The sequence below is a fragment of the Cygnus atratus genome, chromosome 14, assembly GCF_013377495.2.
Source record: "Cygnus atratus isolate AKBS03 ecotype Queensland, Australia chromosome 14, CAtr_DNAZoo_HiC_assembly, whole genome shotgun sequence".
Lineage (NCBI taxonomy): Eukaryota > Metazoa > Chordata > Aves > Anseriformes > Anatidae > Cygnus > Cygnus atratus.
This window is the reverse complement of record NC_066375.1, coordinates 13,078,260-13,090,232: the sequence shown is the minus strand read 5'-3', so window position 1 is coordinate 13,090,232 and position 11,973 is coordinate 13,078,260. Positions and strand designations below refer to the sequence as shown.

Sequence of the window (11,973 nt, the reverse complement as noted above, 5' to 3'; positions counted from 1 at the left end):
CACCGAGCGGGCCGCGTTGCCGGGCGACCGCGGCGCAGAGCGGCTCCCCGCGGCCATAGAGGGGGCGGCGCGGCCTAGGGGAGCGGAGGGCTGCGGGCAGCGACCGCGGCGCTCAGGCGGCATCTCTGGAGCGGGGCCGCGGGGCTGGGGTGGGGGGGCGGCGGCGGCGGCGGCGGGAACGGGAACGGGAACGGGAACGGGCGGCCCGAGGCCGTGAGGCGGGCGGGGAGGGACCGGCACGAACCATAGAGGAGCTACCGCGGCCCGCCCTGACCGGGGGGGGGGCTTGCGGGGCCCCGGGGGGGCCCTGGTGGGTCTGGGGGGCGGCCGGGGGTCCCCGGGGTTCTGGGGTGGGAGCGCGGGGCTGTGAGCAGGGCCCGGGGGTCTCTGCGTGCCCTGGGCAGCGCTGAGTGGGTGACCCCGTTGTGGCTTCTCAGGACTTGAAGGGGGCTTATAGAAAGATGGGGAGCGACTCTTTGCTCAGTCAGATGTTGACCGGATGAGGGGGAATGGCTTTAAACTAAAAGAGGGGAGGTTTAGATGAGAGGTCAGGAAGAAATTCTGCACTCAGAGGGCAGTGAGGCACTGGCACAGGCTGCCCAGAGAGGCTGGAGGTGTGCCCCATCCCTGGAGGAGTTCCAGGCCAGGCTGGATGAGGCCCCGGACAACCTTATCCAGTGGGTGCCATCCCTGCCTGTGCTGGGGGTTTGGCACCGGGTGATCTTTGAGGCCGCTTCCAACCCCAACCATTCCATGACTGTGATTCCTGATCCAGAGCAGCCTGCAGCAGCAGCTGAGACAGGCCTCTGAGCAGGCCGTGGTTTAGCCAAGGAGAAGCTGCGTACTGCAAAGTCCTTCTACAGCAAAACAGTAATGTCAGGTGTGATCAGAAACTCACGTAATCCTGAAATTGGTGATGTGATTAAGTATAAATGTTCATAAGTAAGAAATGGGTACGTATTTGAAGTACTGGTGAATAGAAATGTGTTAAAAAACGCATTACATTTGGGTCATGCGTGAGCCTGCACCCACCTCTGTCGGCAGGCAGCCTGAGTCCATGTCTATTGCTGGCGGGGGGCTCCCTGCCCGCTGCTTGCTGTCTGCCTCCGGGTTTGCTTCAACTGCCTTGCAACAGGAGATGGCAGAGTTCCCAACCAGCAGCGTGGCACGCCTGTGTGAGAAATAGATATGCTTCATATTCTCTTTACCCTAGTGGTTTCCTTCAGAAGTATGAATATTGCTGCCCCTGTGCTCATTCCAGCTGAACTGTGTACTTTAATGTTTATTTCTTAGTTCCATAGGCACAGAAATTCTTGGTGATTCTGGCAATTTGTCTCTTTTTCCAGAGTATGGTTTTCCCGTTGCTGGTAATTCTTGTTATGAACTCATAGTTCTTGTTCAGTATAATCCCTGTTTTATGCATGGCCGGCTGCAAGTTTCAGCTCTGAGCGGGGCTTTTCAGCAGATGTGGAATTGTTCTCTCTTCCATCAGCCTAGGAGCCTGCTCTAACTACCAAATTTCTCTTGGCTTTCCATGGCTTTTGTTTTTTTTTTGTAGTGTCATATATGGGACACACCCTTTATCCTTTTCAGCCCAGATTTGTCCTTATACCTTAATTACCAGGTCATTTAGTTGTCTGTTTTGGTAAATGTATCTGTGTGAAGCAAAGGATGTTATGATTGTTTCATGTTAGCAGACTAGTATCTCCTAGGCTACTAGGTTTGTCTGGGGATGAAGGCTGCATGCAAGATAGAAATATTGGCATTTTCACTCTATAATCTTGCCTTAATTTTCTCTCTTATCAAGGTGGTATCAGTAATTAATGCCCCCAGAAAATTCAGCTGTGTTTGCTGGTATCATTTCATCCAAGATCTCCCAGCTAATCATGGCATTATCATTGCTGTTAGTCCTCGTTTTCTTTCAAGTCCCCAGCTGTTCGGTGCGCGATACTCTGTCTTTTCTGCAACTGGCGAGTCAATAGCAGCGCTAATCTGTTTTGATTCATATCATGAGGATGCCACAGGAGCTGGAACAACTTCAGTTGTGCGGTTGCTGCGCATTTATTGCTTTTACTCTGGAGAAGGAAAATAGCTGAATGAAGAGGAGATGAGAGGGAAGCTCTGAGAGATGAGGAAGGGGCCTGTGCAGAGCGAGAATAAAGCGGAGATAGCAAGGTGCGGAGCAAGTGGAGCAAGGGGCAGAGATGTGGGGTAAGGTGGCTAAAGGAGTGTGTGTGGAAGAGAAGTGACTGGAGCTGTGCAGGCAGGACGGCGTGTCCTGCGTGAGGGCAGCTTCCTGCATCTTTTCAGGTCAGGTCCTTTGTGTCCTTGCAGCTGGCAGTGAGAGAGTGGAAAGGACACGGAGAATGATGAGGTGATAAGCGATGAGGAATTGCTGCAGGTCCAGAGCGCCCTGCTGCAGCTTTTCTGATAGCTGGTGGTGGGAGTTTGTTCCGTGCTCCCAAGGGTGCTGAGGGAACCGGCTGATGTCATTGCTGGGCCGCTTTGGAAGGTCGTGGTGAGCAGGGAGAGGTTTCTGATGATTAAAAAAGGGCAAACTTCATACATGCATTCAGGAAAGGTGGGAAGAAGGATTGGGCAGTTATAAAACAGGCAATGTAACCTCGCTCTCTGGATGATGATGGCACGCCTTCTGGAAACTGTCAGCATGTGGAGGAGAGGAAGGTGATTGTGGGCAGCCAGCGTGGGTTTGACAAGGGCAAACCGTGCCTCTCCGGCCCGATTGCCATCTGTGATGAGACAGGCTCAGCGAACAAGGGGAGAGCCGTGGGTGTTGTTTACCTTGACTTTCGCAAGGCCTTTGACATTGTCTCCCATAGTATCATCGTATCAAATTGGTGAGGTATGGACTGGATAAATGGACTATAAATCGGATGGAAAATTGCCTGGATTGCTGAGCTCCGATGATGGAGATCAGTGGGCTAGCACACAGAGTGTACCTGAAGAGGCTGAGAGAACTGGATTTGTTATCACATAATAATTTTGAGAAAATACTTTCCTCTTTAAGGAATATATTTATTTTGGTGCAAGGAGGAAAACATACTGGTTGTAGAAGGCAATTTAACCTCCTCGAATTTCAGTGTTTGTTTTTATTACCAATTCTCAGGCCTTACAAAAGCCTTGGAATTGAAACCACTCTTTTATTCATTGGTTTAAACGCTCATTAATGGCAGTCCCCTATTAAAGTCCAGGCAAAACCCACTAATCTGCAAGTTCTTCATAATGTCTTTGAGGCACTTGCCACTGGAACTTTATTTCCTGGGTGCTGGAACTGTTTCCTCCTGTCTCTGCTAAGTTAGGTATTTATTTCATTTGTGTTTTCTTTTTCTGCATCTTGAGCAAAGTAACTCGGTGGAACATGTAAGCTTTGATGCACGGTTTTTCTCTAGCTGGAAATTTATGGTTTAAAAAAAAAATCATGCGACTTTGACCAAGTATACTTGAAATGCTGTAATTACAGATGATCTAGTTTCACAGCTCACAGACAAAGAAAATGTGTTTGTTTTACTTTATTAGATTTCTTATAATATGTTCATACAAAAACAAATGTGCATATACACACTCCGTCAATACTGCCAACTGCAATTTATTAAGGTTTATAAATTTATTCCACTAGGTCACTTTATTGTTAAACAGACATTCAATGCAGAATCAATGCTAAAGATGGGGAGGCTAAATTTCAAAGTAAACAATCTCATCTTTCTGTTAATAGGTTTATAAGAGACATTTTTGAGGAAATCATAATTAATCACAGACCTTGAACCTGGACTGTATTTCTCTTAATGCAGTTGTATTTTTCTAATATGAAAATAAGAGAGAGGAAGTGTCTGGGCATAAGCAGGAGCTTGCACTGCTGCTCCACTCCTCCCTGAGAGCTGCAAAGCCCCTCAGTCAGTCACCGTAATCCAGAGCTGAAACGGGGGACGCGTTTTGGGGATATATCTCGTTGCTTTGTGATGAACTCGGAGGCCCTGGGAGAATCTCTTGGTGTTGACAGCCCCTGACAGTAAATGTCACATGAATTCGGAGGGAGCTCAGAGCCTTCTGGTGACTGCTATGAGAAGAGACATCATGACAGAAAGCCTGATTGATGAGCAATGCCACGAGTAGAGGGAGCGCTGTGTGGTGATTGCCTATAATTGAATGGTCCGTGGAAGTTATTTCTGGGTTCCCTTTGAACGGTGACATGCACTCCAGAAGTGTTTTCACGTGGGAGACCTACAGATTTTAACCCTTGTACTCAGCAATTCCCTGTTAACGCTGCATTAACAGACTTTAAAACTTAATGGGCTGTTTTCACGTCAGGTCCAACGCTGGGCCATATCATAATAATTAAACAAGCGTCGACAACCAGCGATGGTCAGCCATGCAATTATCTTCAGAAATGTTTCATTGTCAGCTTTCGCCTCCTCCTCTCAGCGCTTTCTCCTTGTGGCTCAGCTCTGTGATCTGACAGCACGGAGACGTTGATTATCAAGGTTCTCCCTGATTCTGATGATGTGCTCCTGTGACACGGACTTGTCGCAGCCGTGTTAAGCACAACAGTGATGCTTGTGGCATTAAACGGGAATGTGAGACGTTGTAGCCCCCTCACCCAGCAAAGCATCTGCTCTCACTGACCAATTAAATTGGCTTCTCTCTCATTAAAACCCTTGTGCAGACTCTGGTATGTCACAGATCTTTAAAATCTCCATTACGATTTCCACTTTCTTCTGGGTATTTTTAGATTATACTTGAAGAAATGATTATTGTCTCTTGCACTTAAACATATCAATTTTGGCTCCACAGACATCTCCTCTGGGCCATATTGAAAGACCTGAGCTGACTTGAACTGCTGAATCCGTAGGGAGGATTTCAACACAGCTCTAAGTGCTGGGACATTGGAGCCGTGCAAGAAGGAAGAGGGAGAGAAATTCAAGCCCTCCCCCCCTTCCCTTTGGTAAGCCAGGAGCACATCCCTTACAGATTTACTTGGTTGTGCCAATTTAATGTGATTTCTTCTGAGGGCCAGGAACCACTCAAGGAAGGCTGACAGGTTTTATCAACAGAATGGAAACTGAAGTGATAAGGTGAGAGTTATTGACCTGATAACTAACAAACAGAAAACTTCAGTGTCCCTCAAGCTAAATATTGCACTCAGCAGGTAACTAAAAGATGGCAACAGCTGTGGTCTTGTCACTGAGTGAGAGTATGTTTTTGAGTAGAGGAGCAGGAGGTGAACTGTGAAAACAAACACATTCAGTTTGCTACAGACTATTTCCCTCTATTACTTTTAATGAGAGCTAAACTCCAAAATGCACATTGGGACAATAATATTTGAGATAGTAGGAACTCTTTGTACAGCTCCTAAATTCTAGACACCAGGTTGCAATTAAAATGATTGCTTTCGTATTATTAATAGCTCACCAGTAGTTTAAGGCTGTTAGCAGGTAGGAGACCAATTGGTACTATTCGCTGCACAACTGACTGAAAAGCAGCGCTGTCCTTGAAGGAGCTAAGCTAACGACCTGAACCCACAATGCTCAAACGAGTTTGAAAAATGAGAGAAGTGTAAAAAGGTGAAAGGAGCCATGTTAAAATGCATCGCTGTGGAGGCAACCTGGCTGGGTTGCCAGAGTCAGTTAAATGTTAGTAAATGCTGCCTAAGTATTCTGTGGTGGTTTTTTGTTGTTGGGTGCTTTTTTTTTTTTAATTTCTAAAACTGTAGTGTGGGGAGGGCAGATGGGAAAGGAAGCGGAGGCCTCTAATGAGTGATGACTTAAAAGTAACGGGCACAAAAAGTACTGCAAGTACAGCAGTCTTTTGTTCCTCCTTTTCTCCCCATATGTTTTTTCCTGAAATCATGCTGGGATTGTCTGAAATCTGTTCCTGAAGCCTAGCTGTGGCAATTCTCACACATGCCTTGAAATTCTCATGTGACAGAATATTAAGGCTTCAGTGGCTGAACAAAAAGCGGGTGACAGAGTTCTTGTACGATGTCCATTTCCCCGTTCAGGCACCTGGCCTGCTCAGTACAATTGGGAAAGACAAGTGGCAAGTCATTGCTTTCTGTTCAGCCTCTGCATGCTAACTTTGTTTTTCACATGGAAGCAGTTTTGTACTTCTTATCATGTTTGTCATTCTGGCATGTGTCTTTTTCTGTTAGAGGCTGTTTTCATTTTCTTTTTTTTTTTTTTTTTGAGGTGAGGGTACCAGAACTGCACTTGATATTCAAGAAGCAGATGCACCAGGAATTCATACAGTGACATAGTCATACTTTCCTTTCTAAAGAAGTCTGAACTTCTGAGTTTTTTGACTGCTATTGAGCAGTGAGGTGATGTATTCATAGAACTAGCTATTATAACTTCAAGATGCGTTTCCTAAATTGTGCAAACTGGTTCAGAACTCCGCACTCTATGTGGAAAGTTAGTGTTGCTTTTCTCGGATAGCCAGATTGTAGTTGTCAGCACTGAAATTTATCTTCCATTTTATCATGAGGCTGCTTAGTGTCATGATGTCTTTAAGTTTTTTTTTTTTTTCCTAGTAATTATTATCCTAACGAATTCCATTTTTATCAGAAATCTTCATTTCACCACTCCACCGTCTTTCCAGATCATTTCTGAATAAACTATAGCCTTAATGCATATCCCTGTGAGACTCCACTGATGGTCTTCTTCCAGTGAGAAAACTCATCCTTTAGTCTAATCTTTGATTCTTATATCTAATGAGTTATTTATCTCTGTGAGGTCCTTCCTTGCCTGTAGTCCACAGCTGTTTAGTTTATTTAAGAGCCTTTGATGAGAGATCACCTTAAATGTCTGAAGTTTATGGAAGCTTGGGGTGAATTGGAAATACAGGGAAAATTTCTTAGCTTGATCTCTGTTATTCGTCTGTTTTTTGATGCCTTCAAAGAATTCCAGCAGATTTAGGAGGCTCAGATTCCTTTTTGCAAAAGCCGTGTTTACTTTTCCTTAATGTGTTAAATTTATTCACGTATACACTAATTCTGTTCTTTACTAGAGCTCCCACCAATATGACCAGTATGGACATTAGACTTAGTGTTCTGTGGTTTCTTGAATCGCCGATGGATTTATTTTTAAAAACTCATTTCTTACTAGTTACCTTCCAGTCCTTTGATAATCACAGCAATTTTCAGGGAAAGGTTACATACTATAGGTATTAGCTCAGATGATTCATATTTAACATTCTATAAAAATCTTATATGAATATCATCTGCTTCCAGTGATACGCTGTTATTCATTTTGTCTGGTTTGTGGGCTACTCTTAACAATGTTTTAAAATCAAGGCAAGCCTTCTATGAATCTCTTATAAACAAGATGCTGGTCTCTGAGTTTCTCAGGATCCTCCAGGTGAATAGAGATTAAAAAAAAAGAAAGTTTTGTATTTTTTGTTATGACATTATCTTTTCTAAGTGCTTCCTTTATATCTATATAGCCCACTGGCTCCTGTAAGCGTCTTGCTCTTGATGTGTTCAAGGAGGATTTATTACAATTTTTTTATTTCTTCAGCAAACTGTTTCTAAACTCTTTTTTTCAGTCTGTGTTATTGTGCTTTTACCTTTAGTCTGCCAGAATTTATGTTCTTTTTAGTTTTCCTTTTTCAGACACAACTTCAGCTTTTTGCAGGGTACCTTTTAACTTCCAACAGCCTCCCTGATCCTGCTGTTTTATGATGCTAGCTTTTTGTTTTTCCTCTCAAGTCTTTCTTGACAGGCTATATGCATTTGCTTTGAGCCTCCAATATAGAATACTAAAATAGTCTACCTGCCATCTGAAAATGTTTTACCTTTCTGGCTGCCACTCTGAGCATTTTTTTTATTATTATTTTTAGTTTTTACAAATTTCCTCATTTTTTGAATTCCCCTTCTCTGGAATCAACCACAACCACTGCCTTTGCTAACATTTATTTATTTATTTTTTTCTCCAGAGTATGCAGTCATGAACGAGATGAAAGGATTAAGTGTGTTGGCCTAGCCTGGTGTCTGGGAAGGATGGAAAGATCAGCCACTACAATTTCACCATTAAGTGTGAACAGGTGAGGAAGTGGATTGCTGGGGCTGGAGGCTTCAAGAATTCATAGAATCATAGAAAGAATTATATGAATTGTGGGCTTGGGTTGGAAGGGACCTTAAAGATCGTCTAACTCCAACCCCCCTGCCATGGGCAGGGATGCCACCTATTATATCCTGTTGGCCAAGGCCCCATCCAGCCTGGCCTTGAGCACCTCCAGGGATGGGGCATCCACAACATCGCTTGGCAACCTGTGCTAGTGCCTCACCAACCTTACAGTGAAGAATTTCCTCCTAATGTCTAGTCTAAATCTATCCTCTTTTAGTTTAAGACCATTCCCCCTTGTCCTATCATTATCTACCCGAGTTAAGAGTCCTTCTCCATCTTTTTTATAAGACCCTTTTGACTATTGAAAGGCTGCAAAGAGGTCACCCTGGAGCCTTCTCTTCTCTGGGCTGAACATCCCCAGCTCTCTCAGCCTTTCTTTGTAGGAGAGGTGCTCCAGCCTCTGATCATCTTTGTAGCCCTTCTCTGGACTCACTCGAACAGGTCCACATCTTCCTTGTGTTCCTGCTCTGGAACATCAGCTTCCTTCTCCCACCTACAACAATTAAAATTCCAGCGAACTGGAAAAAAAGCCATCTGGGCTGATTTGTTACCACATCGCTGAAGTAGCACACTAACTATCTGGAGTGTTCTGGAGTGGAGGCTGTTTCCACTATGATGGTGAGAACCAGAATGAGGTAGCAGAGAGTCACGCAGACAATGTCCTATTCTCCCATGAATTGACATAGGAGCGAGCTGGTGTGCCAAGAAGTCTGGAAGGACAGTGTGTGAACACAAGTAGTCCTTCACTGGGATAAAGTCAGAGAAGCAAGGGCTTGGATTATGTCATGACTTCGGTTTGCAGATAACAAAATCCTGGATTAGGCCTGACAGCAAAAGGAGGAAGACCGCAGGTGGCAGAGGCTGGTATGCTAGCTGATTCTTTTTGGGTCTCTCCAATTGCACCTTGCAGCGAGCAGTAGCTGCTTACTAACAGCTCCGAAGCTGCTCTGGAACTGGCGGGGGACAAGCAGTCTTTGTCAAGCAGGTGCCGCACTTCAGCATGTGACTAAAGCTTGCTTACCAGTGAAAAGCATTTGCTTGGAGGTTGAAAGGCACCACCACTCAGCTGCTGCGAAATACATTTAAAGCCAGGGTGAACCAAACAACACCAGTTACAGTGCCACTGCTGACTAGCATTGACTGCTTAGCAACAGGGAGAGTGATATGGATACAGATGAATTTACTGTTTTCTGAGCAAGCTGGGTAGGAGCAGAAGTAATTAGCTGCTAGCTGATGAAAAGGCATGCTTAATTATTAGTATAATTATAGATATAATAGACCAGGAATTATTCAGTAAAAGTAGGAAAACCAATACATTACAAAGAAGGTAATCAGAATGGAAGAGAAAATGACAGCAGTGTGAATTCTTGAGAAGAAGATGTAAAGAATTAAGATGATAAACCTGGAATCTTTTGGATTTCCACCCTCTGACATTATCAACTCAGTTTAACAATGGTGTAAGGATATACAGAGCTAGCAAGGCGTGTGGCTTGCATTATATCTGTCTTTATGTACAGTTGATTTAACTGATTGTATGCCAGTGAAGTTGAGCTATATTTTCATAAATTTCAGAACCTGCACAATTTTGCGAGGGCCTTTGTTCTCCTGCCAGCAATATTATAGCACAACCACTTAATTTGGTCAGACCTGTGGGATGCTGAGCTATAGCTGGTTCTGATCAGTATTGGTAATTGATTATAATTTAGATAAGGCACCAATGCTTTCCCTTGGCGTCTGAAGTAAGTAATTGCTCCTAAGAAGCAGTCATGTCAGTCAGCTGCCCTGCCTGTTTTCTGTGCAGTGGCAGAGACATTAGTAATACATTCTTGAAATAGGATGTGTAATCACTGAAATGGATAATCTGGATGAAATTTCAAATACATATCTTCTGCTGTCAGAATGTAGATGTTGCTGGTTCTGTTCTTGTACTGGGGAGTAGGCCAGATACTCATGGCAGCAGCCGTGGTCTGGTGTCTTCTATCAGAACCTGGAACTGAGAGGCATGAGATTATGACAATGTTAGAAAAAAAAATTGCATATGCTATAGATGATGGTGGAATGGGAGACTGTCACCAGCTGCTCTAATCTGGCCTCTTTGAGACTGAAAGTAGTGGTGCCAAATGCTTATAAACCCTTTTACCCACTGCACTGGTTAGAGAGGAAAATTAAGATACAAAGATTTTATTGAACTACTATTTGAGGACTAATTATTAAAATGGCTTTTGATTAATGAGTTGCAAGTCCAGCTGGTTTGACAAATAGCATTTTGATAAGGAATTTGTAAGACGGATAGTCTTAAGATGGTAAGTTGAAGGTATAACGCCGTAACCCTAATGATGATGTTAATGCAGAAATGATGTAAATGTGCATGAGCAATTACTGTATCACTAGGGTACATCAGGACAAATTGAGTACAGACAAACTCTAATCAGCATCAGCTGAGCGCAGAATCATTGAAGAATGAAGCTGGAAGAAATCTCAGCAGATCACTTAGTCCGTCTCCTTCCACAACAGAATCGGATCTGCTTACAACATTCTCGGCATATGAAGAACTGTTGTTTATCTTCCATTTTGTGGCAGACATTTGTCTGCTACAGGACTGTTACTGCACCTATCCTGACTCTGTCCTGACTTAATCAGGACTGTTATTGCCTCTCTCCTCAGTCTTCTCTCTTCTGAGCACCTCCTGTTCTCGGTCTTTTGATTCAGGTCATGTTTTCCAGACCTCTAACCTTTGTTGTTATTCTTGCTGCTTGGCCTGTCAACCTTTTTTGAGGAGCAGTACCCAAGACTGGACATGCCTCTGCACTGAGGCGTTACTAATATTGAGTACAGCAAAAGAACCTGCAAGATGTCTTGCAGGTAATTCTTCTGTTAATATATCTGTGCAGTGTTTTCTCTTTGCTCAAGAGGATGACCCCTGTTCAGCTTGTGATCTATCAGAATCTTCAGATTTTTTTTCTCAGACTGCTTTCTGCCCATCTGATGTCTGTCTTGTATTTGTGCACTGTACTCCTGCCTAAGTTAAAATGCTATGCTTATTACAATTGAGATGACTCCTATTTTTATAGACAACTTGTCCAAGTTGTCAAAAGTTTTTAATACTTCTGTCCCCCATGTGTGTGTAGCCAGTCTTCACAGATTTAATCTTGGCAGATTTAATAAACACACAGTCCATTTCCTCATCCAGGCTATCAATAAAATATTGAATGGAACTGATGAACAGCTGAGTAGCCATTCCATTTGTACTTTAAATTTCACAGTGAACCATTGGAAACTGCTCTCAGAGTGTGGATTCCAACCAGATTTGTGTCGTGCCCTCAACCTGGGCATTCTTGTACTCGCATCTCATGTTGGATGAAGTTAGAAGTCTCAGTAGCATTGAGGTATGTGGTATCTGCTGCTTCTTCCCTATCTGCAAGATCTTACCCTTCAGAGAGGAAAATTAGACAGAATCTGCTTGATTTCTTCACAAGGAGCTCATGTTGACAAGTACTCATCTCCTTATTAGTTTCCATGTGCTTAGAAATCATTCAGATTGTTCTTGTGTTTTTCTGTTCCTAGAAATTAAATCTCACGGTATCTTAGTTACTCTGCTTGACTTGCAGAATATAACTGCTAGTGGTTCAAGTTGCTTGAAATGTAAGAATTTTGAGGACAGTTGTGACGGCAATGATACAGACTTCTCACCAGCAGAAACCCTGTGCCAAATGTGAAATTCCTGTGGTAAAGCACAGAGACACAAAAGGTTCTTGAGAGAATGGTGAAAGGAGTGTTTTAATAACAAAAAAAATCATTTGGAGAAATTATGGTGCAAATTCAGTTTAACTTGAAA

At 43.6% G+C, this 11,973-nt stretch overlaps 1 long non-coding RNA gene across 1 annotated transcript in view; it reads left to right on the top strand.

The window, feature by feature from the left end:
• Nucleotides 1-570: 570 nt before the first annotated feature.
• Nucleotides 571-11,973, top strand: part of LOC118256205 (uncharacterized) — a 46,174-nt gene continuing 34,771 nt past the window's right edge. Inside the window, exons 1-4 of the long non-coding RNA XR_004781160.2 lie at nucleotides 571-880; nucleotides 4,810-4,960; nucleotides 7,948-8,055; nucleotides 11,402-11,524. This is a non-coding gene — a long non-coding RNA (uncharacterized LOC118256205). The remainder of the gene's footprint in view (nucleotides 881-4,809; nucleotides 4,961-7,947; nucleotides 8,056-11,401; nucleotides 11,525-11,973) is intronic.